This window comes from Artemia franciscana, chromosome 18, assembly GCF_032884065.1.
Source record: "Artemia franciscana chromosome 18, ASM3288406v1, whole genome shotgun sequence".
NCBI classification, from domain to species: domain Eukaryota; kingdom Metazoa; phylum Arthropoda; class Branchiopoda; order Anostraca; family Artemiidae; genus Artemia; species Artemia franciscana.
In genome coordinates, this window is record NC_088880.1 from 22755949 (window position 1) to 22783106 (window position 27158).

The following is a 27158-nucleotide window of genomic DNA, read 5'->3' on the forward strand; positions in this document are numbered from 1 at the left end:
TTCAAATCCCGATCAGATACGGTGACATTGGGGGGGGATGGTGGGGGGAACCTAAAATCTTGGAAAACGCTTAGAGTGGAAGGATCGGGATGAAACTTGGTGGTATAAATAATCATAAGTCCTAGATACGTGATTGACATAACCGGAACAGATCCGATCTCTTCGGAGGAGTTGGGGGGAGGAGGGTTAATTCTGAAAAATTAAAAAAAGAGGTATTTTTAACTTACGAAGGAGTGATCGGATCTTAATGAAATTTGATGTTTGGAAGGATATCATGTCTCTGAGCTCTTACTTTATATCCCGACCGGATCCGGTAAAGGGGAATTTGGGGGGGGGACCTAAAATCTTGGAACACCCTTAGAGTGGAGGGATCGGGATGAAACTTGGTAGGAAAAATAAGCACAAGTCCTAGATACGGGACTGACATAACCGGAACAGATCTGCTCTCTCTGGGGGAGTTGGGGGAGGGTTAATTCTAAAAAATAGAAAAAATGAGGTATTTTTAATTTACGAAAGAGTGATTGTATCTTAATGAAATTTTATATTTAGAAGGACCTCGAAACTCATATCTCTTATTTTAAATCCCGACCGGATCCAGTGCCATTAGGGGGGGGGGACCGGAAATCTTGGAAACCGCTTAAAGCGGAGAGATCAGGATAAGACTTGGTGGAAAGAATAAGCACAAGTCCAAGATAGGTGACTGACATAACCGGACCTGGATCCGTTCTCTTTGGTGGAGTTGGCGGGGGAGTAATTCGGAAAAATTAGAAAAAATGAGGTATTTTTAACTTACGAATAGGTGAACAGATCCTAATGAAATATGATATCTAGAAGGATCTTGTACTTTAGACCTCTCATTTTAAATCCCGACCAGATCCGGTGACATTGATGGGAGTTGGAGGGGGGAACCGGAATTCTTGGAAAACGTGAAAATCGAGGTATCTTACGAATGGGTGATCGGATCTTAATGAATTTTTATATTCAGAAGGACCTCGTGATTCAGAGCTCTTATTTCAAATCCCGACCGGCATTAAGCCTCTGATTTTCCTTTTAAAGCAATCTATTGATTCTTAGAAATTTGCTAGAGCTCATACCATATGAGTTCTTGGCTCTTCCAACCTCGTCACAAGTGACATATGAGCTCTTAGCTCTTGTTTTTTCTCGTAAAGGCGTAAGCTGCCCCACAATTACTGAGCTTCATACACCAAGAGGCTCCAAAAGTCGTCCCACGGATCGATTTGTTCCTGGGAGTTCTTTTGGATGAAAATTTATCGTTTAAGTGGCATGTTCAAATAATAAGAGTGAAAATTTTCTGTGGACTTCGGATCATCCGAAAATTAAAGCTTTTATTTCCTTTCCCTATTCTCCGTCTTTAACACTTCTCTCTCATTTACCCTTATATATGTTACTGTTCGTCTGTGTGGATGTCCACATTTCCCTCGGTACTTGATCCTATTCACCATCTTCATGAGAAAGCGGCAAGAATTCTCCAGTCGGCTACACACACTCCTCTTGACCTCCTCAAGATTAAAGATATTTTTTTTATCTCTATCTTCGTTGGCATATCAATACTTCCAGGGAGATCTCCCATGTTGTTTTTCGGGACTACTCAAACCAGTAGGGGAAGTAAATTTGTATATGGTTCGTAACCGGGAGGATGTGATGATTCCAGCTAGTCCCTCGGTTCGTTCATACTTCGGCCTGGCTGTGACTGTGGGGCGTGCTTGGAACTTGGTTCCCGCTGAGATCCGGCAGTCACGAACACTTGGCTCCTTTAAGAGACGGATGACTAGTTTCTTATTAAAGGTTTCATATTAAATGTTTCTTATGGTTTATTTTTTTCATTTTTGGCTTGTTTGTTTTGTTGGTGTCGTATTCTCGATGACGCAGCGAATTTTAATATGTATTTTATTGTCGGGTGATGTGAGGGTTGCTGTTTCGTGGGGACTGCCGGTGAGTTAATTTTTCCTTATAGATTTAAATTTAGATGTTGGTTAGTATGTTTACGACGAGTTTTTCATTCTTTATTTATTGTATGCCGTTTCCTAAATATCGGGCCATTGAGCCCTTTGGGATATTGTTTTTGTTATTGTTATTTTATGAAAATAAATAGAACTTGAACTTGAATGGACACAACATGACTTTATACTCTTTTTTATTTCATTAGCTTTATCAAAAGTTTGGGCTATATATTTACACATTAGGAGGGGATGCATTATATCAAATACCTAGGCTAACTTAACCTAACCACCTCTATATATAAAATATTTCATTAAAATGTACCTGCATCGTAGTTTGTTTCACGAAAGAACCTAACTTCACTTATTATGTGTGTTCTGAATAATACACAAATACCAAAAAATGTTTAGTAAATTCTATTATGAGTAGGCTACCGTAGAAAAATCTCCTTCCCTCCAAGACAAAAAAACTCCTTCCTCCCTCCCTAAAAATTTCAAATCGATCTTCAGTCGTTAGACAAAACGGGGCACGCTTGCCAAAATTAGAGATGAAGTCTGTCACCATTTAATAAAATCTATCGACTATAATAAGAAATACTCGTTTGGCTTCAGGTACCTATTGTATTTTGTCTCAGAATGGTACAGATATCCACTCTGAAACACGTACTTCTTACCTGTTTCTAGACATAATGACTTACACAGAAATCTCATCTGATATTATCTAGTTGGTTTTTTAAGATTCAACATGTACATAATTTCTTTTTTGACCAGAATTTACTGTCCAAACACCAAAACTCACTGATAACTAGATGTGTTAACTCGTATGAACTACCTCTAGTGAAAAATGAAAGATCCCGTTTCAACCTCCGGTATATGATCCCATCAATAGCCATCAAGTATTCATTATATAAATTTGTTGAGTTACCAAAAGGATCTTTCAAGAGATGATTAAAAAGTTATATAATGGAATCTGCTTGCAAGAACGGTTGGTAAAAATTTTGTATTTTATATTTTATTTTGGCCTCATTCCACTTACTCCACCTGAAATACTCTCATTAAAGATACTGTTTTTTTTATTGATGAAATAGTGGTTCATTTTTTGTTTGTTCTGTAGCAATGAGGATTGTTAAATTTTGTTTATATGTCTTGCCCAGTAGTCGAGCTTGTCTCTCCATTTGGGCAAGTTGAAGATTTTGATGAATATTAATTTTTGAATAAATGAATCTGAATCTGAATCAACTGTCTTTAGAACTGAAAATTAGTGATCGGCCGAGAGTTACTGACACAGCCAATTATATTTTAGACCGTTTCTAACATGCACTTTTTATTCATTGTTATTCGTTTTTATTATGATGCATCTATACTCCTACTTTTTCTTGCTTCTGGCCAAATAATTATAGACGCCGTTGGCTATTGCCAATAAACTAACGACTGCATACACATTTATGAAGAGTCCATGAAATAAAGCTTCTTACCTTGATGTTCTACAGCTATTATCTACCACTGTGTACAGTTTTTTTTTTATTTCAAATGAAAATAAAGAGCGACACTAAACTTAGAATGAACAGAAATTATTCCATATGAGGGGAATGCCGCTTTACCAGCCCCCCGCTCTTTATGCTAAAGTTCTATAGTGCAAGGCTGAAAACCTTTAAAATTATAGCAAATATACAAACGATTGCCTTTTGAAATATTTGAACTACAAATTGAATTGTTTAAAGCAAATGCACACCATAAAGATGTTCTGCTCTTGAGATATAGTGAAAAATACTTTTTGCTCCATTCCAGTCGCCCCTGTGCTAGAGGAGTCACTTTTAAAGCATTGGGGATAAAAGTTCAAACTTTAGCGCAGAGAACAGGGTTGGGTAGGGAGCAGAATCTCATGATAAACGGAATGATTTTTGCTCTTTTTAAGTTTTGAAAGTCGCTCTTTACTTTCATTCGAAAATCCCATTCGGATTCTATTTAGATTGCCATACTTAAAAATAGGGGAAAATTGATAATTAAACATTTGACATTTAAGCAGTAATTCCGCTGATTCTAAGCACCTATTGATTTTACAACATTCAGGTTTTAGACTTAGCCTACAAAAGAAATCACACTTTCACTTCTTTTTAATAATTGATTCAATAGTTAAGAATAAATGACTACAGTTCTTTAGTGGCAAAATACAAAACAATAAGGAAACGCCTTAGACTTAGTGACATATTAGTTACGGTCTGTTTATCCAAGTAAACGCGCAATGAAATAATAACTTTTCTACGGAATAAAATGGGAAGAATCCATATCGTTTGGACAAAAACAAGATATTTCTGGGCTCTTTCACCTAGGGTGTAGCGGTGTCAAACTTTTCGAGGTGTTCTGGCGGAAGTAGGGGCCGAATATTGCTACTTTCAGGCACCGTCCACCCCCTGGACGTCCTGCCGGGGTCTGACCATGTTACAGGCTCTTTTCGGGAATGCACTTCTAAGGATGGATCAACTGAAGCCATTAATAGCTGCCAGAATCATGCTCAGGGATTGTCAATGCCCCTGAACATATAAAGCAACGACAGTTGATCCCTTGATGAAGAATCTTTCTCCCACGTATAAGTGGGAGAAAAATGTTACCGTGCAAGATTTGCAAGTACCGGTTATGAGGATCAACTGCAGCTTGTCGCAAATGGCTGGGAAGTAGTGGGCGACTCCCCTCTCTCTTTTGAGACATGTGTTGCCTTTTCAAGCCAGCCTGAAGCTTGTGCTGGGGTTCATGGAACGGTAACAACGGTGGACTCCTTGACACTATCAAGAAAGGTTCTTCTACACACGAAAAAACAAGAAATAGTCAAACCCTATCTCAAAATACTAAGCCCATAGGGGCACGAATAGCCCAACGGCTGTTGGTGCTGTTTTTTTTCGTTAGGGTGTAAAGAAAATCAGCCGCAAACTCAGTTTTACTAGTCCACCCTTATAACAATAGCAATAACTTTATTTCTTCCACCTGTTGATATTTTGCAATTCTCTTGGACCAAGAATTTAGGAAGAGAGGTGAGATTTCCCAAACTGAGAGTTTGCAACTATTTATCATCTACAATATTTGTTTAGATTCTCCTTAATACTTATTTTTCTTCTTTTTGGGGGCGGGGGGGGTTCCTTAATACCCTCAATGACTTCATGGCATTTCCCTAAGTAGTTTCAAATAGAGAAATCCCAGCAGTATGGGGAAAAGTAAGAAATAGCTAATGCAACACCAGGCACCAGCTTTGCATTTCAGCTACATACAGCTGTATGCAGCTGAATAGTGATGTTTCAAAGTCCCTTAATATTTCATCGCCTCTTAGCTTTTACTTTATCGGTAAGGTCAAGTTCCAATCCTTTAACTGCGTGGCATATTATATGAAGCACGATTCAGGACGAAGCTGTTGCTCGGTTTATCTCTTAAACAAAAAAAAAGAAAAACAAAAAAAGTTAAAATTTATGTTTGCTCACGATTTTTTGTTGAGTGTTTAGTTTTTCTGAGTGATCTTAACGCAGTCAGTGAATAGTGATCAAATCGTGGGTTTTTTTTTCTGAGTAAGTGTCTAAATAAAGTGTTTTCCCCTCTTCAACAGGCAATAGAATTTGTGGGTGGATTAATGCCGTGTATTTATTTCTGCTTCTTTAATTTTTTATAAATATATTTTAATAATACATTATGTATAAATAATAATTCATAGTATAATACTATAATTTAATATAATATAAATCAAAGTTAAAATATAGAACATAATAATAGGTCGTAATAATATATGAATATATCTCAGGATGTATTAGTAATCCAAGAAGAGCATAAACTTACAAAAACAAACAAATGGTCCGGGAGCCAGCATTTTTGTCACCTAGGGATAATTTCACCATTATTCTAGTTTAGGCAACAAATTTTCCAAAAATACAAGCCAAAGCTAAATTTGTACATTATAAACTTTTAATGTACATAAAATATTTTAATGTACATACAAAATTGTATATAAAAAAAAACGTCTGGTACATTTCGGAAAGACTTGGTAAGCAGTTGAGAATTTTACTAACCGAATTGACAAGGATTAGCACAATATGACATTAATGGTAGTAGATGTCTGGTGGTAATTAGCTCGCTCAAGCTGTGGAGACTGACCTGACATCCTGGATCAAAGCCAAAAATTACATAGACTCTCGTGTGATATGGTAAAAATAATTGAGTAAAGTTGTAGAAGAGGTCTTATTGGTATCTTGGATATTTTATGTTTCGTAATGTAGCTATCAGAGATGAATCTACAGCCCAAAATAGAATCCAGATAGTCGTTTTCAATTCCTAACTGCTATTTCCTACTTTTAATGTTTGAAATAATTCTGCAAAGACTGATTTATGAACATTTTGCTGTTCTTTTTTTTTTTTTTGTTCATGGGTTAGTTTTCATTCCATAAAAAAGGTTTATGGCAACGCGGTTCCTGGTATTTGGGCCAGATTCTAAGCCAAATTAATTTAGACGGGGAAAGGGCACAGTCAAGTACTTAAAAACACCTTCTATAATGTCCTAGATTAGGCTTTCGACCTGTCCTTCAGAGTTCATTCGCGAAGAAACTTCTTTCATATTTTTAACTCTTGTTGGACTAAGAAATTATTTCTCTTTAATCATACATTAAATAAATAACAAAAGACCTTTTTCAAATACCGTGTTCACACACTAATAGACACACATACTGATACAAATTAATATATATATATATATATATATATATATATATATATATATATATATATATATATATATATATATATATATATATATATATATATATATATATATATATATATATACATATATATATATATATATATATATATATATATATATATATATATATATATATATATATATATATATATATATATATATATGCAAATTTTTCTCCACATAACTCTCACTTTAATAAAACGTAATGAAGCTACCCTTCAAGTCTCCTACCTCACATTAATTATAATGTAGGCTACACGCGTACATTCTCTGGAATTCTTAAGTAAAACGTGTCAACACTCGATCCGATCTAAGGGCTTCTTTCTATGCTTCTGCTTCTCAAATAAGAATTACTTAAACTCAAAACTCTCCGGATTTTTGTATTCTAAATAAAAGAAAAGAAAAGAAAAAAAGACAACCTCAAGCCTAGCAAAAGGACAATCGTTATCCACTAAAAAACATTCCTCATTTTTAGCAGCTCTCATCTGATGTCATCTTGATGCCAGCTAATTCTGAAGTAAAAAGCAAATACTTTGATAATTGCTGAATGTCAAAACCAGTTTTTATGCACTAACAATTCATACACTCCATATGACATCTTTTACGCAAAGAAAAATTAAAATATACATAACGACTCTAAATTGAGGATAATACAACAATACAGTAGCAACATTGCGTTTACTTAGTCCTCAGCAGTTAACATAGGTCAAAAGCCAATGAAAGTAAGAAAAACAATAGATGAAATTTTTAGCTCTCCAGTGAAATTCTTGGAGATCAATTTGTTAGTTATAATGATACAGGCATTGAGAAAGTTTGCCTCCAGCTGAATTTAATGCTGTGATGAGTGATGAATATCAACATGGGTGTGAATAAAGCCCGAAAAAATAAGGAAGAACTTGTCGAAACAGCTCAGGTCTGGCGGAAGTATTTTCTTTACCATCGAATTTTCTTGCTTTATCACTTGAAGCTTGTGAAGTCTACCTTTTCCAATATACACTTAATTAGAAGGAACCCTTGATGATCTTATTTCGTTAGATTTTTATTCGAAAAATAAAAACAAACTTTTCAATGTCAAATGTCTTATCCGTCGACAAAAAAAATATTTATGAATATATTGTCTATTTATTACAACAATTCATAGTACATCAACCATTTCTCAATATAAATTAGCCCACCCCTCCAGCCGTTCGCCAGATAAACCAGATATAGTATACAGATAACCTGGATGTATAGTCTACAGTGTCTTTTGATTTAGTTTTACATTCTCCCTCACAAGTCGCAATTCGATGTCTACGTATAACCTCTCACCAATAATGAAAGTTCCAACTTGATACCCCAAGCCATACCCTATATATTGCAGATACAATATTTTGATAACTTGTCAACATGTGTTGTCTTTTGACTTACCTCACTACTGAACAGGTTCTAGAGAAGCTTAGGGGGGGGGGGGGAATTGATGGATTAGAAACAAAATTATTTATCCCTTCCACCTCCCCCCAACACAATATTCCAAGCCATCTGCCTTCTCCCTTTGTCTCCTCAACATTACCTTAAGGTTTCAAGTTAGTCCCCGAAGCTGTTCCCAAGATAATGCATACAATCTATTTCGATGGCCTAGACAAAGATAGTGTCTTTTAACCTATTTCCCCCCCAACACCAAGTCAAAATTTTTAATCTAACTGATCTCTCAGACGCTCCCTCAAAGTTTCAACCTCGATCCCCCAAGCCAGCTCCGAGATATTGCTCGGAAACTTGGGTGCAAACAGCGTCTTCTGATTTACTTGGGCTCTCATGTTGTTCCTAGAATACAGCCTTGGGAAACTCATGGAATCTTGGCATAGCGAGAAATCTCTAAGAGTTCCTAACTGATTCGACAACCGAGATCAACAATATCGCCTTTTCTACTGTAACCCATCGGTGACCTACAGGTAGTTTAAATAGCCGAGGGTCATTGCCAGTGAGGCTGTGGGTAAGATATAATCCCTGAAGGCATATTTAAAGTCTTTGATGTATCTGAACGAAATTACTCCAAAGTTTCAATCCAATTAGTAGTGATACCCCAATCTATTCTATGACATCCCTATCGCTTCGAATCCCGATCCTAACACTTTTTTTAAGTGTAGGTGCATGTTAGGTCATAGGGAACGTTTTCTCGAAGATTCAGCTGCATGTTATGTGATAGGAAATTTTTTCTAAGAGATGCAGGTGCATGCTACATAATACTATAGGAAGGTGTTTGTTACATAATATGAGATTGTTTGCCAACGTTGAGCATAACATAATCTTGCGTGACTTGATGGATTTATTGAGTGACGTACTCTCGCGTGGCATGCTAGACTTCAGAGGCCCGCGGGGAAACCCCGCTTGTAACTGAGCACGGTGCACATGTGAGTGTTACGTAATGACGGTGAACATGCGGGGGTTACATAATGGCGCTGCATACGAGGGTGTTACGTAATGGCTGCACACACATGAGATGTCACGTAGTGGTAGCGCATACGTGGTGTTACTTAATGACGGGGGGTACCCGTAGGTATTATGGAATGAAGGGGGGCACGTGTGGGTGTTACGTAATGATGGTCCAGACATAGGATTTTACGTAATGATGGAACACACATCGGTGCTACATAATATTTTAAGATTTTTTTTCTTCAGGATTTGTTTTCTGTCAAGGCATTTTTTTCCACGGAGCCATTAAATTCTAATGATTTTTGTCCCCATTAGGGTTCAAAAGGACCATTTCCATCCAACAGATATGCACCCTAGACATCTGGACCAGCAATCTATTTCTAATATTACGATTCAGGAAATAGATTCTACGAAATAACCAATTTCAAACGCGCAAAATTCCCATTCCCGCTTGCTAGAATGATTAAGCTATTGATTACGTGTTTTCTATGACTATAATAATTGAGATGCATAGGGGAAAATCGGTTACTAGAGTTTGGTTATATTCTACACAATAGTAGAAGCACGGACCCCCGAACTCTAGCATGTCACGCGAGGTTGCGAAATCCATCAAGTCAACCCAGATTACGTCACCAACAATCTCATATTATGTAACAAAAATCCTCTATAGTATTTCGTAACATGCACCTGCATATCTTAGAAAACATTCCCTATGACGTAAATGCACCTGCATATTGAAGAAGCTTAGAAAAGTGTCGGGATCAAGATTCGAAGGGATAGGGATGCCATAGAATAAAATGAGGCATCACTACTCCAATATCATGCGCGTTACGGGAGTAAAGGTACAGAAGGGAGGTTGGCTGTTCTCAAATCACCCTTTCGGCCTTAAAAACAAAAGAAGTAAAACTCAATTTCCGATCGAATGAGCCCCTCCCCAGATTAAGCAACCATCTTTTCTGTATGAAGTAGAAAGACAAAAAGTTATTGCCAATTTTTTATGTGGGAGAGTGGGTATATGTGTGCCCTAGAACCTTTACTGTACATCAGGTTCCCCTTGACTCAAAGACTTGTGGCTAAGTTTCAAACTGATAAGGAACAAACTATTTTTTGGCGTCTTTTTCGGGCCTAACTATCCTCCTCCTCCCGCTATAAAAACTTTGATCCCTTGGGCCTAATGAATGACCCATGATAGTTTTGAGCAAATTACACATCCGATATCAAACACACCCCCCTACCCTTTTCCATTTAATACCTATGCTATGAGGTAATGCCATCCCTAGATGCATATTTATTTGACCTCTCAATTATTTTGAATAAAATGACGATCTTAAAATGTTTCATGGATATCTTGCGGTGTTGCAAGGGACCAGGTGGCGACAAGAAGCATGGGACGGGGACTGCTTTCCCTCCGATTCCTTTCGTCTCTGAAAAAAAGTACTAGAAATTCTAATTTCTAATAGAACGAGGCCCCTCCGAACTTTCTACACCCACTAATTACCATATACAGTGTCCGGGGAAAAATAACAATACATAGAAAGCATTACTTAGGCATCTCTGATTCCTCCTATATTTTCTATCATTTCTCCAGAATGCGGAGAGTTTTGGTCTTCAGATTTATACCGCCTCCCCTCCCGAGGTGAAATCTTGGGTATGTGTCTGATTCGTATACGTAGTTTTAAGGACTTAAAAAACATTATCGAATTTAAAATATTCCATCTTCATCGAGCATAAATCAAAGAAACTGGAAGACTGCCTTGTTGAACAGCTTATTTTTTTTCTCAAATGAAAGAAAAAATGATGAAAATAATACGGTTTTCTATATCACTTGTAACTAAATTTCATCCTTCATTACTTGTACTTAGTATCTATTTTTAAAAAAAGGTGTACAGCCTTTCAAAAATAAAAAAAAACTTAAATACCTTACCTGTTTAATTCTAATGCACCGATTTCTATCAATAGGCGGAACAGGTCTCAAGTTAAACGGCACAATTTCAGGATCACTGGGGACTTTTCTTACACTTATTAACCGACAGTTTTCCATAGTCAAGTTGTAGTTATACATAATCGTCGTCTTCTAGGAACTAGCATTTCAAAGGTTGATAACTTTCAAGGACGGTCAATGTTTTTTGTATAATTGTCTAAACATGTGGGTACGTTTCAAAACACTGGTAAGATAATGTAATAAATAATTACTCTTGTTTCCATCACAATCCGGGTATACAACATTTGACGTTTCGTAATTGCTGTTGAAAAACCTTCGATATTTAAGGAGCAAATATGTTGTTCCAAAACTGCAGCAGATTTTAAGCAATTATGTTTGGAATATGGGTTATAACTTCTGTCTTCCAAACAATAAGATTATTCTGATTTTATTTTGGTAGGCCTAAACTAGAAAGGTGTAAAAAAAAAAAAAAAAAACAATAATGCAATAATGCTAAACCTGCATTGTTGGGAGGAGCATTTTGGACAGTGGTTAATTATTTACACCTATAGACATACAAAATCAATCTATAATCAAATAGAATAAAAACAAGTTTTTCAGCTAAAAGTAAGGAGCAACATTAAAACTTAAAGCAAACAGGAATTATTAGTTATTTGAGGGGGTTGCCCCATCTTCAATACCTCGCTCTTTACGCTAAAGTTTGACTTTTTGTTTCAATTATTTAAGAATGACTCCTGAATTATAAAGGCCGTTTAATTAGAACAATAAGCTTTTTTAAAAGTTCTAAAAATAGTAAGACGTAAAGAGTGGGGTATTGAGGAGGCGGCGACCTCCCTCAAATGCACAATAATTTCTGTTCGTTTTAAGTTTTAACTTTGCTCCTCACTTTCAGTTGAAGAAACTTTTTTTTTACTTCATTTCGGATCGTTTTTTAAATGCTGGGAAATGTGACTCTCCCTCCGTCGAGAATTCTCTTCCACCTCGAAAACTTTCCTTATGGTTCCCAATAACAAATAGCCTACTATATGTGAACAGTGGATAAATTGAGCAGCCTAAAGCCCTTTCTAGAGGGACTATATATACAGGGCGTAGTTATTGGACCTTTCAACTATGCTGAATCAGATTAAATTTTGATTAGATATATTTGGAGAATAGGGTACAAAGAGGGGACTAGTTGCCCTCCAATATTTTTTCTCATTCAAAAACGCCACTAGAACTTTCGATTTCCGTTTAAGAACGCCCTCTTTAGAACTTTTAGGACCATTAGTGTGATACGATCACCCTGGGAAGAACAAAAAATAACATTAATAACAAAATAAACACGCAAAAAATGCGAAATTCCATATTTTTGTAGATAGGAGCTTGTAATTTCTATATTGGATTTATCTGATACACTAAATCTGATGGTGTGATTTTTACAAAAATCACTTGACTTTTTGGTGGTGTTTCCCCTTTCTAAAAAATCAGGTAAATTTTCTCAGGCACGTAGGCTACCTTTGATGGGTAACTTTAAACTTAAAATTTGATATATTTGGAATCACCATAAAAAGCCAATTCTTTTGATGCATTTAATGTTATCAAAATACAGGTTTTTAGAGTTTCAGTTAGCCTACTATCGGGTTGATGTCAGAAACTTGTTAGTAACAGACAAGGTTAAAAAAAAATGTTTTTACCTGTGGTATCTTTCTTTTCATAGACTAAAATTGGCTTTTAAGGTCATTTTTGTAATATCGTGAGTCCAAGCATGCCCCCCTTAGTGGCAAGTATAAACACCCGCGATTGTTTTTAGGTTAAGAAGCATTACTTAAGTGCTTCCTCAGAGGGGTATAAAATTTTGACCCCTCTCCACCTTCAGCTGGGAAAACAAATGGGAGACTTAATTGAGTCTAGCTAAAAAAATGAGAGAGCAAATCCGAAGTATTCTTAATCCAAAGTATTTCTAATCCAAAGTATGTAATCCTAATCCAAGTACCTGAAGATGTTGAATATTTACGAATTGTCAGTGAAAATGGCTTAAAAGAACATGAATTTTCAGTTAAAATCAATTTCTTGGTAAAAGAAGTTAACATCAGCATCTTGGGATTTTAGTATTTCTTGCAACTCAGGATCGGAACGAGTGTCCATTAAAAATGAAAAATCCCCTAACAAGTATTGTTTTTGGCAGCAAGTTTAAATTTCACAAGTGTGGTTGACGCGAAGACAGATATCTTTTTTACGTACATTTTATAGCATACCAGGTGTGGTATCTTTCTTAAAACACGTTCTTTGCCTTCTTGAAGTGGGTCACTAAGCTACAGGGAATGTCTTCACTTCTTTTATAGGCTGACATGACGGACTAATCATCGCAGTATCAAATATATAGTATCTAATAAACATTAAGCTTCAAGCTAGTGCCAATTTTACTATAGCCTACATCGGTAAATTTAAACAAAAATAAGACCCCGCAACTAGGTCGCTATATAGTGATAAAACCACTTGAGCACCTTGTCTCGCCTCCTTCGTCATTACGCGCTTATTCCATTGTCTCAGCTTGGCATTATTCTAGGGGGGGGGGACTAAAACTGAAACTTAGTTTTGTTTTCGCTTATGAAGATTTTGCTAGGATTGCAATGAATTTTCTAGGGGACAATGACCCCTCTCTCGAGGTCCACCAGTAACTTCCCTTTTTCAGATAATATTCAACTAACATGGGTGGGACTTCTCATTTAGAATCTACTAAATGCCCTTTGCAAAACTTAGATAGCTTTTTATCAAATTTGACTCTCAGAAGTCTGAGCTGAATTATAGCTACGGTGAAGGAAAGTCATTGCTGCAGCGATAGCTGGAACCTAGCCCAGCCAGCCCAGCCTAGACCGCCTAGCCCAGTCAGTAGTCGAAAGTATAGAACGGGTTTTGAAAAAAAAATGTTTAGTGAGAAAACATTGCCTTTTGAAGCTCAGTTGCGAATGGTAACTATTATTTCGATTAATCCTCAATAATAAAAAAGTATACTGCGAAAATAAGTTTATTTGAATTTTGGCAAGCCTAATATCCCTCGAAAATGGTGTCAGATCGAAATGAATTGTACAATTTTGGAATCACTATGGTCGAAAACCCGTTTCAAGAGAATTAGTCCCCCACTTTGAAGCAATAGGAAAATCATTTTTTTTTTGCATGAGAACCACTTATCTGTGTCTGTTCTTTTATTTATTCATTTTTTTATGGGTAATCATATGAAACTAGTGGTCAGAAAATGTTGGCATACGGCTCATTTGAAAGGAAATCGCCATATCAAGGGCCATTTCTAAGTAGAAAAAGAGACCATGCTACAGCGAAGTGGGCGTTTTAGCCATTTTGTGCCACAAAATATTAGTTTTTGCCCAACAAAGTCAAAATGCCAGAGAATAGAAGCTAAGATAGCCAATCGATTTTTCATGACCTGAAACCCGAAATAGAGGCCCCCATTTTGAGTCTTCAGACAAAACAGGTCAGGATTCCCCTCCCGTTTTAAAAACCGCAGCAAAGGTGCATTTTCGTTCAAAAAGAAATTAATTTTTGCCCAAAGAGGCTCAAAATATCAGGAAATGGAAATTCCAATGGAGCCGAAAGATTTTTCGTTCGTTTCTGAAGAGGCACGTAGTCCATACAAGTAAAGGTTCTTCATATGGTGAAACTTTCTGCTGCAAGCCTAATGGACGACACCCAATACTTATTTGTGAGCAGCACTTAAGGACTTTTTAAAAACCTTCTACACTTAAACTAATGCTTGTTTATTTGGAATAAGGAGCTCCGGGGTGGATTTTCCGTGAGGGTAATTTCCGCAAGGAGAATTTTCTGCGGATAATCTTCCGGAGGGGGAGCAGAATGTGCCAAGCACTAAAAATATCAAAGTGACTAAGTTGAATCAAATTATTACATTTGTTTTGTAGCAAATGTCATAATACCACTCTGAATCAATGCAAGATCTTGTTTCAAATTTAAATTTTACACTAAAAAAAAAAAATCGGCGATTTATGGGGTCCATCAGAGTCGTGGAAAATCAAAACAAATACAGGCTCTAAAATTGGTCAGCAGTCAAGTTTCATGGGGAAAAATAATAAGCCCAAGTTTCTTGGCAAAGTAAATAACAGTAGTTGGCAATAAACAACTCATAACACGGAACTAATCAGAACAAAAAATAAACCACAAGGTTTATAATTGTTTGTAATAGCTACGAAATTGGATAATAAGGAGGTTTGAAAGCACGACGTGCACTAGTCAATTCTTTAAAAGAAGAAATAATTCAAATTGTTGAGAAATGGAACAAGAAGCCATAAGTCATTTCGATTTCGCGTCAAATATATAGTCAAAAAATCGAACTTTGAAAAGCGGAAGATTTTGCCTAAAAACCTTCAATGATTGATACTACTTTTCGGTAGCCAACGGAAGAATCAGGCGTAAAAATCATGGTTTGAAGTCACCAGATTAGCTGGTTCGAAGGGGCGCACATTTTCAGAAATCATACGCCCCAAGTGGTGCGTGCCAAACGTAGCAGAACTTTGTCAAACGTGGCTGAAAGTGTTCCAAGTGTGGCAGAACTAGGTGGCACACCTGGCGTTTTGAAATATGCATCAGGTGGCAGAAAGTGGGCACCCCTCTTTAGCTACTTTAGGCATAGACTGATATCTTCCACGTCAACAAAACTTATTATCGAGACAATAACTTTTAACTGAAAGAAACAAGTTTTAATTCATTAACTTGGTACTTGTCGGTTATTGGAAATACATTCAAGAATTAAGCTTAGGTTACATCCCAGAAAACCTGTTTCATAGCTACAAAAACAAGTGATGGATGATACAGTGCATTGGACTTCAACAGAATACATTGGACTTGTATAATTTGGACCATATATTTGCATATTAAGGGTGGGGGTTAGGTTAGGTTTCCATTGTTTTGTTTCTAAACTTTTTTTTTTATCATTGTTTTGTTATTTTTCACTAAGTTATCATTCGCCTAACTTTCATTTTTTGTGTGTTTCCAATAACCGACAAAAACCCATAACTTTAAAATACAAATTTATTCGCATCTTTTAGTTGCAAAAATGTTGTTTGACTTTAAAAACATTAAAAAGAATAATAAAGTGAAGTTTAAAACGAACAGAAATTATCACAAGTAATAGATGGGCTGCCACATCCCTCTAACCAAAGACAGGACTGTAATGTGCAGTTTACTGAAAACTAAATAAAGGCACTAAATAAAATTTCCAAGACAACATCTTAATTTTTTTTATTTAGGCATCAATGTTCAACACTTATGAACGACATGGAATTAGAAGGAAAATAGAGACGAAAATAACTGATCTTTTGAAAAAATAAAGCTATTTTAATGGCGAACGTATTTATTCTAGGAATATTATGCAGTGTCCTAAAATTGGGATGATTGATCCGTTGTTTTTTTTTATTGGTTTTTTTTTTTTACATTTAACAAAGAAAAAGTCGTTTTCAGTTCGGTTCCGTCCGTTTTACAGAAAACTAAACAAATTGCACAAAGATTTTCCAACTGAAATTTTCAAAAGTTTGGTTCAGGCATCAACCTTGAACGAAACGGGATCAAAGGAAAATAGGGCTAAAAAAGCACTTATAAATAGTAAAATTAAACTGAATATCGCAAACGTAAACTTGATTAATATATAGGTTTTTTTCTTGATTTTGGTTACAACATAAAGAAAGACTTCGTTCAAAATATATTTTGTTTTCAGAAAATCGCAAATGCGAAACCAAGGAGGTTTGAGGGGGTGGCAGCCTGACTCCAATTTGTGAAAATGTGTTTGTTTTAAACCTGAATAGTTTGTTTAACCTGAAATTTAGCTTTTTTCATGTCTAGCCAGGACAGAGGACCCATCCCTGTTTACTAAGTTAACGCTACAAATTGACTGATTAAAACATTGGTTCACTTTTATAATTGGGAGTAAGAGAAGTAGGACATAGATGGAATTTAAGTAGGGTGTTACCGTGCCCTTACAGTGTACAATTGAAATAAAGCTATATTAATAATTTTTATTTGACATTTTCATAGCCTAACCTTATTAACATATGTTGGAAGCAATTAAAACCTCCTAAAGGCTAAGATTTTAATGACTTTTTTCCTTATCGAGCTTAGTTAATAATCATGCAACCCAATACTAAATCAAACTAAATAGTAGCACTAACCTACTATAGATAAAACGGTGACCCATAACCAAAAGCTTAGCAAGAAGGATGGGACTTCGAAAGCGGGGTTCGAAGCGTCTTCCCACGACCATTAAAACATAGTATAAAATATTATTTTTTCTTCAGTCATATTACGTCTATGTAAAAACTCATTTTTTCGGAGTTGAGCCTACTACTACGACTACCTAATTATTGAAGCGTTAAGCCACCGTTAATACCAGCATGCAGGCTTAATCATCAATTTCATTTGTTTATTTTTAACTCCTGCTTAATTTGGTTCCAACAATTTCCTGATGATTCAAATTTAACTAACTCAATTTCATCCCAGTGTAATCCGAGGGACTCAATTTTTCTCTTAGACTCATACAGCCTATTTAAAGAGCTGTTCTACGGATACGCTCTGTGTAAATCCTTGAACCTATCCATGCTACCCAACCCACCTTTTGATAATATATAAACTAAGTGGCATCAAACTTCTTCATCCCAGTCTCTAGATGGCACAACATTTCTAAACACCATGCCAAAAATGAGCCTTTAACAGATTTTTCAAACTTGGCCACACTCATGACTATCGAACTGAAAACAACAAATTTAGACACATAGGTTTAAACCTTCTCTATGGTTTAAATCTTATTCGGTTTTTTTTTTTTGGAAAAATCCTCCTGTTTAATAGCTTGTTTTTTAAGCAACCCCTGTCCTTGTTTCCGATCAAGGAATTGAAGCAGATGTCTACAGCATTCGCAAGTTGCATGTTATTACCAAAAAGGTAATAGCATTATCTTATTTTTCCAATTGATACACATAACTCTTGCAGAGACACATACTACAAAAGTTCAAAGGCTTGACAAATATCAAGATTCAAGTAATCAACTATACTAAGTCGCTTCGGTGAAGTCATGATTGGCCAAATTATAGTTCACCAAATGTTCATTCAAATGTTATTTCTTATATTTTTTGGACCTTCCCTCTCCTAAAACACAAACTAAGTCATTGAGATTCAAAAAATTGTCCAGCAATAAAATCTCCAAGGCTGGTATAGCCCAGGTAGTCTGCCAGGCTAGGGACATTTCTCAGAGAACAACCCTCCCACAAGAACCGAATATTAAAAACCGCCAGAGTTGAAAATTCCTCGGGTAATAACTCACGAGGATCGTTCGAATCCATGAACAAAGCACAGAAAACGTTCAATTTCTCGTAAAAAAAACTGTGAGTAAGGAGCAATACATACTAATAGCAAGCAGGATTCTGAAAAGGGGAGATTTGATAGCAATGTATACATTAAAGAACTGGCTTTATACAGTACTGATCACGGATCCACGTCCATTTTTTTCTTCGCCAGGGGTGATCGTATCGAGCCAATGATCCAATAATATCGGGAGAGGGCTTATTTTTACGAAAAAGAAAATTCCAAGTGCCTTTTCAAGTAAAAAAGAAAAAAGATTACACCAACACAAAAATGAATTTTCTGCCATTAGTGGTGTAAAACAAACAATTCTGGTTCAAAAAGAGCGAAATGGATGTCAAGTGAAATTCTGAGATAACCTAGCCAATCGATTTAGAACTAAGGAAAAATTATAGGCTATATGGAGCTTCCCAGTTTGAGAGGCCATATCACAGTGTGGTGGCACTCACATTCTTAAACATGCATTTAGCTTGTACAAAATAAACAGCTAATATAGACAATCTTTCAAACTTCTTTTAACTGACTGGATTCTTTGAGGCTTCATAAAATCGAATCAGTTATTACCAGCTATTATCAGTAAATCTTGTGTGTGGTGGGGGGAGGGCCTGAAACCTCTAAAAGTGCATATGTATGCCCAAATATGATATATTTTAATGTAATACAAAATGTTACATTCATAGGCTTACCTGCACAAGAGCGGGGAAGGGGGGGGGGGGTCATGAGTAGCACCAAGATTTTTTTTAAAGGGATTTAAATGGGAATATTTTTCGTGTTCTTATTTTTCACACATTTGTAATGTCTTCTTGATTCCCAGGGGATGGTCATTTACCCCCAGCCTTCATATATGGTTGAAATCCATACAAGAATGCTTGTTCAAATAAGTCCCCCTAAAAACCGCAAAAATCATAATCCTAATAGTCTAAGCACCACGCTCCTGGGATTTTTGGGGGTGTAGAATTTTTAGAAATGAATATCATGTTTGAGGTATTATTATGCGAATGTTAAACTTGAAGTTCAAAACCGGAGGCTGGAGGAGGGAGAGGTAGCCTCTCTCAGATTGAATGAGACATTGATCAAACAGTCCGTAGTAACAAACGGTAAGTAAACAGCGACCCTTCTCAATAGTCTCAAACGCAACATTGGAATGCATTATTTTTTATGAAAAGGGGGTTAAGTCCCCGAAAAGGAAAGCAATATTGATGAAAATTATGCAATGAAATTCAGTATTTATGGAAACCCTAAAGAAGGATAGTCACACTTGTCTCTTGTCCCACTGGGGGATGTCTCCCTGAAACTAGAGTTCTATCAACTCCACCAAGATGTAAGGGAATGGATTATCCAGTTTCTCAAGGATAGAATACAGAGGGTGATGATGTATGATGAGGAGGGGAATCAAATCATGTCAAACCCAACTCCAGTGCTCAGCGGAGTTCCGCAAGGAACTAAACTGGGACCTACCCTCTTCAACATGTTCATCAATGACTCAGCCCAGTCAGTGCAAAATGACCTTAAACTGTTTGCAGACGACTCGAAATTGTTTGGCCCAGTCGCAAACAACCAACAGTGCGCAGCTCTGCAGGCAGATCTGCACACCCTCAACAACTGGTCCTCTTCCTGGTCCCTCGAGTTTAATGCTGAAAAGTGCAAAGTCCTACATCTTGGCCCTAAGAACCCAGGAATGACATATACAATGACAGATCGTACTGGGAAGCTCATAACTTTGGAAACTGTCACCGAAGAAAGAGACCTTGGGGTCATTGTTGATGACAAAATGAAATTCCATAGTCACAGCAAATACCTAGCTGCAAAAGGCAACAGGTCCCTTGGTCTCATCAGACGTAATATCACCAGTAGATCTCCCAGGACAATCAGGAAGCTATATACAGGACTGGTCAGACAGCAACTTGAGTACGGAGTCTCTCTTGCCGTTCCCCACTATGTCGTGGACAAGAAGATCCTTGAGAGCGTTCAGCGGAGGGCTACAAAACTACCAACCAAATGTAAGAACCTCTCGTACCCTGAACGCCTCAAGAAACTCAAGCTCCCAACCCTGACGTACAGGAGGAAACGCGGAGATGCAATCCTGACCCACAAGCTGCTGGAGAATGGTGTCACACCAGGGCTTTTTAATAAGTCGCTCTCTAGCCACACCCGGGGCCACACCAAGAAGCTCCAGCAACAAAGAAGCTCACGGAGAGAACGTTCCAACTTCTTCTCAACTCGTGCTGTTCCACTGTGGAATTCCCTTAGTGAAGAAACAGTTCAGTCCAAAACTGTTGACAACTTCAAAAAAGCAATTGACCGAGACTGGGCAGCGATGGAGTGGAAACTACACTGGGAGGCCAGTGGATCTACTCAACGGAACTAGACAACGCACTTCCACCTCCATCACTCAACCGGCGAATCTACAGGATGTTCACCCAACCTTATTCGCCGGACAGTGCGATTTAAGGTAATTTAAGGTAAAGAGCTCTTTTCGGTAACAAAGAGATCAAACCAATGGACAGTGCTCAATTTTTGCATTTTGGCCCATAAAGCAGAAATTTAGTCACATAAAATGCCCAAATATTGCCAAAAAAAAATTATGAGGACTATTAAATTAGAGAGGGGCTGGGGATGAATTGTCAAAAGCACGGGTAAAATTCTAGTTTAGTGACTTCTTGCTATCTCGGAAAGGGGTCAGGTTAGGAAAATCAAACTTTCGGGGATGGGTCTACAGGCTAAAGTATGTCCCGGGAAGGTATTTTGTAGTACCTACCTCCACTTCTTCTTCCTCTAGAGGACCCTGACCTTTGATGACCTTTAAAAATATGTGTGTTATAAAAGTGAAACCTTGCAAAATAGATCTTCTGCTTGAATGAAGTACAACAAAGTTGTTTTCATCTTCACAACTTTGCTCAATACCAATTTATAAGGTTTTAAAGATATGCGAATACATTTCCTAAATTTTGCAAAAAAAAAAAATTGATATGGCTCAGAATTCAACTCAAATAACAGGAATTGCATTTTCAGAACTAAAGGTAGAGAAAAAGCAACTAGTAACTGAAAATTAAGGTAAAATGTTGTGTTGTCAAAATTTCAATAGGTATAGACCTGTCATGTAAGCGAATTTCAGGACTCTCTAGAGGGAGAAGGAGTGGAGGTGGGTACTTCAAAATACCTTCCTGGGACATACTTTAGCCTTTAGACCCTTCCCTGAAAGTTTCATTTTTCTAACCTAACCTAACCCCTCTCCGAGATAGCCAAAAGTCAATAAACTAGAATTTTATCAATACACGAACCAAATCAAGATTTTTTTTTTTCTAGCAAGTCTCCTTCTGAAAAGGTCTAATTCTAGATCATTATCCACAATTTCTTAGTTTTTTTCCATTTTTGTCTGTTTTAAAGCGACTTTCATAAATTAAGACTATGAGAGGGGGCTGGGGATGATCTGTCAAAACGATCACCTGTTCGTTTTTTACATAGCCTAAGGGTGTATGAGACCATTACAGGGGGGCAGGAAATGAATTGTCAAAACGTAAACAAAACATACATTTCCTAAATTTTGAAAAAAAATTGATATGGCTCAAAATTCTACTCAAATTACAGAAATTACATTTTTAGAACTAAAGGCAGAGAAAAAGCAACTAGTAACTGAAAATTAAGGTGAAATGTTGTTTTGCGAAAATTTCAATAAGTATAGACCTGTCATGCAAATTTCAGGGCCTTCTAGAGGGAGGAGTGGAGGTGGGTATTTTAAAATACCTTCCCGGGACATACTTTAGCCTGTAGACCCATCCCTGAAAGTTTCAATTCTCTAGCCCAACAACTTTCCAAGATAGCAAGAAGTCAATGGACTAGGATTTTACCAGATTTTATTATAGTTTTTACAATTACCGCGACACGTCTCAACGCCGGAATATGTTATTTCGTAGTTTTTGGCTCATGGTACTTACAGAAAATCCTCGTTTTCATTTAAAACAGTTTGTTTAGGCGTAGCTTTTTCAGAACTTTAGCCATTATATCGACCTTTTCAGCTTTGTAAATTTAATAACATGTTTGGCACACTTTTCCATCTAATTTCTCAAAAATTCTCATCCACAGTTAGCTATAGCTTTAAAAATCTCCGGTAAAATGTAGGAAACAAGAGCCAATCGTTCACTTTATTCAAAACTAGTTAGAAGCATTTGCTATCATCCATTTAAATACTCTTTACACAAACGTCTGAATTTTCTTCAGCGCTCTAAAAAGAACTGTCTCTTGTGTTTCGTTTTGAATTTGACGCGGTGATTTCGAAAAGAGCCAGTGACGCTCGTAAAACGGAGTTTACCCTGAGGTAGTCAATTCTACTATTTCTACAACCTTGCGAGGACGTTTGAGCAGGCTCTGGTATTGATTCACACCTATAGGCACGTTTCAATTAATAGTAATAACTCAGGCTATAATCTTATCAGTCAATTAATATTGATTGGTATGCATTTCTTAGGAACAATAAATCTTGGTGTCAAACTATTAGCGATTTGCATTTAATGCACGGGCCTGTGTTTTAAGTTTTTTCATGGTCAATCTAAAGAATAGTTTCTATTAGGTTGATATCATCGCTCAATAGAAATAATGAGAATGTTCTTTTTTTAATTTAGAGATCTGTCTCCAAGATTTTTAACAATTACACATTAAATACAGACTTGGTTGTGTCAATGCACAAAAAGTAGGGGAGGGTGGAAAGAATTTTTTCGGTATTTCAATTAACATGAAAATTCCAATGTTCAATAACAGCGAATAAAAGTCGAAAAATTGTTCAGTAGTTCCACGAAATAGGGAAAAAGTAGATAAATCGGCAAAAATCTCCGCTAAGCTGAGGTTTTTGCGAGAGGTGCCAAAACTATAAAACAGAGAAAACAAAAAAAAATCTGAGAAGTAGTGAAAACTGAAAAAAACCACGTTCATATGAGGGTTTATTTTCAGTTCTGTTGTGGCATTTACATATTCAATACTTCAGGTTAGGATAGGCATTTTTGATTCAATGACTTTTCTTGCTAAAATTATTTGAAATCAACGTACATCGTCCGTTATGGTATAATATAAAACACGAAACCTTGTTTTATCCCTTTTACTACCAATCATTTCCACTAGAACCAAAATCTTCCAGAACCAGAATAATTTATATTTTAATGTTCATTATTTATGATTTAAAAATGATTTAATGACTTAATGGAGATTTTTTTTAATATTGCATTCTTTTTACTGTTTTATATACTGCAAATTGATTCCTCCAGATGGAATCAAGATGGCTTATATGAATTTTCATAGATTTAAATTATTAACTCCTTTTAATGGTTTTAACAGACTTTAAGTTGACTATAACGAGGATAAGTCACGATACATGACGGTAATAACGATTGAAAATGCAGACACAAGTATTCTAGTCCCGTAATCCCAGCTGCATTTCAATCAGCGAAAGCCAAATGTTTCTAACTCCTGCCTTTTCCTTTTATTTCATTAACTGAACAATTGAAAATTTCAAGGTATACCCATATATACCTATACCAGGGTCGTATCCGGGATTTTTTTCAGAGGAGGGGCGAGTTCAAAACGAATTTTTCAGGGGGGAGTTACACAAAAAAACTTAGTAAACCCATCAAAAATATGTTTATATTCATTTTTGTTATGTTTATACGAGTCTGACAAACATTTCCGGGGGGGGTCAACTCCCCTGGATACGGTCTTGACATGTACACAGAGATTTGCCCAAATATCAAGCTAAATGAGATTATTTCAGTAACGAGTAGAAATTTGAACCTAATATAGATATCTTTATTTTTTTTAACTCCTCCAAGAAAAATTATTTGAAATAGTTGCCATAGCCCCTCTCCCTTCCCAAATTCATTTTAGTAGTCGTGATTTTGCCGAACGATTGATGTTTTCTCCTTCAATAAAGAAATCCATTTCACCCTACCTGTTGAACTTCCCTTAGGCTTGTCACTGGAATCATTCCATTCTCGATAAGTTTCTCTCCCTTACTGATTAAATGCCCAGTAAGCATGAAACTCCAAATCAGAAATTTTATGGTAGGAGGGAATTGATTGTGAGATTGAATTCGAGCAATCGCATAAAATGCAGAAAAAGTCATCAATTAGGAGGGTAAAATCTCCCATGGGATAATATAATCGAATTTCCGATATATTCCATATGGCTCACCCATTTGCCTACTATCAAGTTAATTTTAGACTTAGCAATTAAGAGCAATCGTTTTTTTTATTTAAACTAATTGAACTAATTTTCTTGTGGTTACACAAGTAACGCGTACTATGAAGTGACAATGAACTAGGAAGTGACTATGAAATGTCTTTTAAATCCATTTAAATAAGGGACTTCTAAGACCTCCAGCAATTAACACTGAATTAATAGTTCGTCGGAATATTCCAGCCCGGGCCGCATCCAGAAAGTGTTTTAACTAGGTTTTAAACCTCCCCCCCCCGAATTTTTGTCGGACTCATGGAAACGTAACAAACACACATAAAGACATGTTAATGCGTATTTTAAAGGTTTTCTTTTTTGTAACAGTCCGCCCGAACAGAAATCCTGAATACGTCCTTAGTACTAAAAGATGGCCAAGTTATCTGGAAAATCTCAATCCAGTTTCATTTTCAACGAGAAACATGAAAACAGATTTAGTAGTCTTTAAAAAGAAGTTGAAAATAAGACGGAAAGATTTTATGTTGTATGGTAAGACGAACGCACTATAGTCTCTGGCAGTAGGCCGTAGACCGATCGGCTGTGGGAATACAGAAACTGTTATTTGATTTACCAGTCAAAAATAAACCGATTCTACTAGAATCAGGCAAGTCCGAGAATACACGTATCGCCTTTCGTTCTTGAGATATTCTCAATTTTATAACCCAATCAAGAGGCGTTGTTACCAAATTTTGACCAATTTTGCAGACCAAAAAGCGTCAGGTACACGACTTTTCCAGAGCCACAAAGATTGTCGCTTAAGATTCACCATGAGATCAAACAGTTCGTGATAACGAACTGTAGTAAGGATTGACCCGGCTCAACAGTAACCGAAACGCTAAAAAGCTGAATTTGATACCAATATATAAATTCATGAATTTTTGATACCAAATTATCGGATTTTAATGGTTATTTTAAATAAGTTTCATCAAGTTTAGTTTTACCCGTCAAAAGTTACGAGCCCGAGAAAATTTGCCTTATTTTCGAAAAAAGGGGGATAACAGACCCTAAAAGTCTATAGAATCTTAATGAAAATCAAACCATTAAATTCAGCGTATCAGAGAACCCTACTGCAGAGGTTTCAAGCTCCTCTCTGCAAAAATGTGGAATTTTGTATTTTTGCCAGAAGAAAAATCACGGATGAGGGTTTATTTTTATTATTTTTATTATTTTTTTCCCCCAGGGGTGATCGTAACAACCCAGTAGTCCTAGAATGTTGTGAAAGGACTCATTTTAATTGAAATTAAAAGTTTTATTGCCCTTTTAAAGTGACCAAAACATTTGGAAGGCAACTAGCTCCCCAAACATACTCATTTTCTTGCCGAAGTCGCCGGATCAAAATTTTGAGATAGCCATTTTGTTCAGCATAGTCGAAAAATCTAATAACTATGTCTTTGAGGACGACTTAATCCCCCACAGTCCCCGGGGGAAGGGCTGCGGGTTATGAACTTTGCCCATTGTTTACATATAGTGTTGGTTATTGGGAAGCGTACTGACGTTTTCAGCGGGATTTTTTCTGGTGGTAGGGGGATCACAGGGAGGGGGTTACGTGAGAGGATCTTTCCATGGATGAATTTATAATGGAGAAATAGAATTTCCATGAAGGGGCCGCTAAATTTTCCAAGGCTATTTAAAAAACAATGAGAAATTAAATTTGAAAAACAAGTTTTTTTGCAACTGAAAGTAAAAGCAACATTAAACCTTAAAATGAACAGAAATTATTACTTATATGAGGGTGTTCATCCTCTCCTCAATACCTCCCTCTTTACGCTAAAGTGTTTTCAGTAATTTCTAAAGAATTATTTATTCTAAGTAAACAGCCTTTGTGATTCAAGGGCCATTCTTAAAGAATTGGAACAAAATTTGAACTTTAGTGTAAAGAGCGAGGTATTGACAAGGGGGTGAACCTCCTCGTATACATAATAAAAATATACGAATATAGAAGTTCGTTACGTAAGTTAATTTGTAAGTTACGTAAATTTATTACTAATAAATAGGTTCGTAAATAAAATTAAAAAGTTCAAGTGGTCTTTTTAAGTAACCAAAAAAATTGGAGGGCAACTCGGCTCCCTCCCCACCCTTTTTTCTCCAAATTGTCCGATCAAAACTTTGAGAAAGCCATTTATTCAAAAAATAATATAATTAATATGCATATTTTGTTTTAATTGTGCATGTACGGTGAACCGAAATCAAAACCTGCATTAATTCAAAAACGTTCAGAAATTAAATAAAAAAAACAATTTATTTCAACTGAAACTAATGAGCAACATTAAAACTTAAAGCGAACAGAAATTATTACGTATTTGAGGGGGTTTGTCCCCTCCTCAATGCATTGCTCTTTACGCTAAAGTATTTCTAGTAATTTCAAAAGAACTATTTATTCTAATCAAACGGCCTTTGCGATTCAGGGGTCATTGTTAAAGATTTGGAACAAAATTCAAACTTTAGTGTAAAGAGCGAGGTATTGACAAGGGGGTGAACACGCTCATATGCGTAATAAAAATATACGAATATAGAAGTTCGTTACGTAAGTTAATTTGTAAGTTACGTATAT

General features: G+C 36.3%; 1 protein-coding gene across 1 annotated transcript in view; it reads right to left on the bottom strand.

The window, feature by feature from the left end:
• LOC136038761 (uncharacterized) overlaps positions 1-27158 on the bottom strand; it is a 264699-nt gene that overhangs the window by 59677 nt on the left and 177864 nt on the right. The window lies entirely within an intron of this gene.